Here is a 6,000-nt window from a genome sequence, read left to right on the forward strand (position 1 = left end):
AGGTGACACGAGAACCGTGACCTAGGACGGAGTCTCTGACTGGAGCTAGCGTGAACAAAGTTTCGGAGATGATGGCGAAACGTCGCCTAAGATATTGATACAGCACACGTCAGAGTCGCTGGCGTCGTTACGCGGCGCCGCTTGCACCGCTACTGGCGCCAGTTCTGCCGCCAGTACCCGAGGCAAGGCGAGTCGAAGCAAGGCGATTCTCTTTTTCCAATTTCCGGGCCTCCGGCTGCATCCGAAGCGAGTGAGTTGGGAGGCGCTGCTGGCTCCAGCCGGAGCCGACAACGCATCTGAGAATATTTTTAATATCGCCCGCGGCGCAATCTATATCTGCGCCCGAGCGGCGATCAATTTTTGGTAGAGGCGTTGGCGGCGCCGGTGGTCGAGTGGAGCGCTACTCCAAGAGACTAAAAAGAAGAAAAAAGGTAGCGGTTGCCGACTGGCCGCAAAATGCCCTCCTCTCTCTGATGGCTCCCGCAGAAGCTGAACGCTGCAATGATACCACTCACTGCGCATGCTTCTCTCTCAACGATCCATAAAATCTTTTCCCTCCCTTACCGCTTAAGCAAGGGGTTCTCTTGAAAACAGTCACCTCCCCGTGACAAACTTTCTAATTTGAAGCAAACATTTTATCTGATTAACATTTAGCTAATTTCGCTCTATTGGCCGTTGTGAAGCGACCTCACCCAAATGAAATACATGGTTATTCATAAGTACATCGAGTGTTGAAGAAAACGATTACGCGAAGGCTACGAGACACACAGAAAACAGACACGTATCAGTGGATAGGGCATCCCTTCGTGTCTTTAAAAAAATTTTTCGAAATTTGTGGTAAGGTCTTATGGGATCAAACTGCTGAGGTCATCGGTTCCTAAGCTTACACACTACTTAATCTAACTTAAACTAACTTACACTAAGGACAACACACACACCCATGCCCGAGGGAGGACTCGAACCTCCGACGGGGGAAGCCGCGCAAACCGTGACAAGGCGCCTAAGACCGCTCGGCTACCACGCGCGGTCCCGTGTTTGTAACTCACACTTTAAGTGCTCAGTGTGGATAAAGTTTCCGACACCAAAATGTCAATAAGATAGTCTCGCTCTTCTCAGACGAGGACGACACTGAAACATTTTGGAAAATCAAACAAGGATTAGTTTTAAAAAATTTAAATGGTTTTTAAGATGTTCTCCTATAATACCAATACATTTTTGCATTCGATGGAATTAGTCCCTAAAGCGATATCATTCTTACTAAGGCACTTCCGTACCCAGTTGCTCATAATGTTCGTCTGATTCATATGGAGACGGAAAAGTGCTTCCCCGCGATTCATCTTTAATATTTGGAAACCAAAATATACCACAAGGCGCTAGGTCACTGACGACGGGCATGGGCCTGTCTTTTAGAGCTTTCAGATACTCAGTTCCTAATTTTACTGTTTGGGTTGATTGTGTTGCCGTGACAAATTTTTTCGCGTTTGTTTTAATTTGTGTTAAGCATATATTTTTCTGCCAATTAGCAGTAACGGTGCGTTTTTCTTCTAGAAATTACACGTAGTTGGTCACGTCATTGTGGGGCCACTGAAGGATCCAGTCCGACGTGCCATTGCTGTAGCATGTCCAGGTACACGAAACCAGTTTTTCCCCAAAGAAAAATGGACGTTAAACTTTTGTAGAAGAGTTGGCATAAAAGATATTAACTTCAGCTGAATCACAAATGAACTCCGCGATCTCATGTGGATTTTCTGTGCCCCGAAACAGTACGTTATGACTTTACAGACACGTGAAACGTGGCTTCGTCTGCCTAAACCAACTTACGAAATAACTTTCTTCCTCCAGAAACCGCTGCAACTCATTGCAAGAGTCAGAACGACGCTCATTGTCCCGTGTAGCCACCGCATGCAACAACTACAGCAGGTGTAGTTTTGCATGCATAGACCAGATAGCTGACTGCGCTTTCTTCAGTCTTCTACTGAACTTTTAGCGCCGTACCTGCGAATAACTCTTTGTCAGTGACACCAAGGATAACCTTTCACATCTACATGATTTTTGACATCGGTCTTCTGACTGGTTTGATGCGACCCGGCAGGAATTTCTCTCCTGTCTTCAACTCAAGATAACACGCAATGTCCTCAATTTCCTGTTGTATAAAATCCAATCTCTGTCTTCTCTTTCAATTTCTGCCGATTACAGCTCCCTAGGGCACCAGGGAAATTACTCTTGATGTCTTAACACAGTCCTACCATTCTGTCCACTCTTAATTTCCGTGTCTTCCACATCATTCTCTCCTCGTCGATTCTGCGGAGAACTTTCTATTTTTTATCTTATCAGTCCACTTCAAGATCCTGCCGTAGCACCTCGAGCATTTCATATTCTCTTTTTGTCCGGTGTTCTCACGGTCCATGGTTCTGTTTCATACAATGATATGCTCCAAAAGTACGTTCCCCGAAATTTCTTCATCTATTAGGACTAGAACTATGTTTCTGCCGTTTTGAAATAGATGGCAGTGGCAGCAAGTGGTGGTGAAGGTGGTGAGTCGTAAGTGTCATACAATAAGCTTAGACTGTTCAACATATAACGCCATTAAAATAGTAATCGATTTGTAATTGCATTTTAAAGTTATTCTCGATTGAATATGTCGGCTTACAAGCCCCATTCTCATCGTCTATGGGAAGTTATAATTTTCTGCTTTAACATTAACAAATCCGCAACTGAGGCTCATAAAATGCTGGGTCTGGCCTATGGTGAAACACCTTTTAGTTAAAAAAACGTGCGAATCGTTTCAGCGCTTCAACGACAGTGATTTTGACGTTGGAGACCGTCATGGCAGTGGAAGAGAGGTGTTCGAAGCTACTGAAACCAACGGAAACAGAGGAGACCGTCGTCAAAGAAAATGATGCGTTTACGCCGAGCACTGAAAGACATGAAAATGTGAATTTGCAGCATGGCAGTGCCCAACCCCATGTCACAAAACCCACCAAAATATACCTGGCAACGTTGAAATGGGAAGGCCTTCCCCTCCTACAGTATTCTCCCTTCGACTACCACCTTCTGCTCTCAGTGGCACAAGGCCTGGCTGACCAGCACTGCTGGTCATATGAACAAGTGCAGAATTTGATCACTTTATGGATCTCTTCAAAAGACGCGCAGTCCTTTCGCTGCGGAATTCGTATTCTGTTCGAAAGATGGGAGAAAGTAGTGACAGAGATGGCCAATACTTTGGGTCATAAATGCTTTCAATAGAGGCTCAAACTTCGAGAAAAAACTTCGGAACCAAAGTTGTGACCCTAATACAAATACATAAATACTCCACTGTAAAGTCGTGACCGATCAGTTTTCTTTCCTACGAGGGCTATTTTCAAAATAAGGTCTAATCGCCGCGAAATGGAAACCACTGTGAAAATCAAAAACGTTTTATTTGTACCAGGTAGCTAAACCTTTCAGCTACTTTTGTACACAGTCACTACTGAGATTTAGACATTTGTCGTAGAGTTGTACCAAGTTTCCAACACCCTCGTCATCCAATACAGCCGATTGTGCTTTCCGCCATTTCTCTACTCTGGTGTACAGCTTGTTGTCTGTCTCAAAATATTTTCATAGCCAGAGGTTCACATGCGCGGAGATGAAACTCGGAGGGATGTATTGTAGGTGATCAATCATTTTCCACCGAAAATGCTGCAGGAGCATCTTCATTGTTCCTGCAAAGTGCGGCGGAGTATTATAACGAAGAAGGTTCAAATGGTTCAGATGGCTCTAAGCACTATGGGCCTTTACACCTGAGGTCATCAGTCCCCTAGACTTAGAACTACTTAAACCTAACTAACCTAAGGATATCACACACATCCATGCCCGAGGCAGGATTTGAAACTGCGACCGTAGCAGCCGTGCGGTTCCGGAACTGAAGCCCCTACAACCGCTCGGTCACAGCGGCCGGCCATGAAGAAGGAAACGCATGACAGTTACGTTATGTAGTCTGCATGATATCAAGCGAAATCTCTCTCCAGGCCCTCATACTTGGCGGGAGACACTATTTTCTAGACATTTTTACCTGCTCCTGTGCCCTCAGTACTGAAAAGAGCGATGTGACGAGATCACGAGCGTACTAGAGATACAGCCCAACACATCTGTTCAAAGCTTCATCGGATTTTCACTGTGGTTTCCATTTCGCGCCTGATCGGAACTTACTTTCCGAGTAGCGTCGTATTCCTTTCGCTTGCTGAGCGATGGAATGCGAGTCTGTATGTCTCTGCAGCCTCACTATCCTCTTCTGTCTTTTGCTCACGATCCTTACGTCTGTTGCTGCAAAGTTGTAACACAATCATCCTCGAATACAGATCGTTCGGATTTGCCCAACAGCGTTTCGCGCCAACTACCTGCCTTTCTTCCAAGGATTCCCATTTATTTAAGTACTCCGAGAATATTTGTTACACTTTCGTATGGCCTATACCGATCTGTTAAGATACTATTAGCTCGTCTCTAAATTCATTCAATGCTTGTTATCACGCGCACTTGGTAAGAACTTCAAACGATGCAGCGACAAACGGAAACTGGTTTCAATATGCGATTTCCTTTGCAGACGTATTACATTTTCCCAGAACCCTCCTGACAAATCTAAATCTTCTATTCGCCTTCCCTAGTACTGGCATCGCTTGTTAGTATTACTATAATTACTGTGCCGGTAGGGAACATGGGCGTGGGAAGTGGAGCAAGCAGATGGTTTCACTGGACATAATTATAGTTATCATTTATTAATAAACAGATATTCAAAAATGGCTCAAATGGCTCTGAGCACTATGGGACTTAACATCTGAGGTCATCAGTCCCCTAGAACTTAGAACTACTTAAACCTACCTAACCTAAGGACATCACACACATCCATGCCCGAGGCAGGATTCGAACCTGCGACCGTAGCGGTCGCGCGGTTCCAGATCTAAGCGCCTAGAACCGCTCGGCCACACCGACCGGCAAACAGATAATCAACATATGCGAATTTAGATCTTCTCGGCGAATGTCGATGATCATTCTGCGTTGGCGCATAACGACGCCTCGACACGACTGATAATCCGAGAAGACTTCATCGCAGACAATCAGCATATTACACTTCATGCTAAGAGCAGTTTCAGAAACGTCAATCATAACACAGTTTAATAGCCTACTGTATTTCAATCACTTTTGCTTGTACGGAAAATACTCGTATATCTTTCTACTCGCGAATCGTTAATGGCGTTTACAAATTCGTTCTCGATTTCATTTAAAACTCTTCGATACACAACTCTAAGAACGGACACAAAAAGGATAGGCCTTTACCAGTTGGCTTCGCATTTATTGAACACTTCGTATAGCCTTCGTGTAACCAGCGAACTAATCTTCAACGCAATTAAGTGATACCAACCTTACATGTGGTTGCCACCTTTTTTTGGGGCAAATGAAATATATTGGCATTTAAAGGTAGGAAAAAAGTAAAATGTATTGAAATAAAGTATTATATATTTTGCTTAATTATTTTGTTTAAAAACATTATTTACGGCCTTTAGTATTATGCAATAAATAACTGTCAATGCTGGACAGCTTCACAGCATCTTTTCAATCTGTATTTAAGTTAAGAGAAATAAATAATTTATTTTTTGTCAAATCCATGGACGCTTTGAATTTTTTCGTATTATACGTGTAAAGGGCAGTCCGAGTTTATTAAAGTCGTCTTCGTCCATGATTCACTACTTCGTAAAGCTATAAAAGCGAATAATCAAAGTTTATTTCACTTAATTCACCTCAAACAAAACAAACTGAAAGACAAGCTTCGCCAAGCTATAATACTGCCACAATTGTCATACCACTGAAGTTGGCAGCGGTCGTCTCGTAAGGCCACGAAATGTTGCGAATGGTGCCAACATGTAACGAAGAGTACTTTGGAGGTCGTCGGATAAATTTCCTTGAAATAAATAATGCATATTGGGATGTTTACTTGCTTCACACTGTCTAGGTTTTCATATGCTGTAC

This window comes from Schistocerca americana, chromosome 6 (genome assembly GCF_021461395.2).
Source record: "Schistocerca americana isolate TAMUIC-IGC-003095 chromosome 6, iqSchAmer2.1, whole genome shotgun sequence".
Classification (NCBI taxonomy): Eukaryota; Metazoa; Arthropoda; class Insecta; order Orthoptera; family Acrididae; genus Schistocerca; species Schistocerca americana.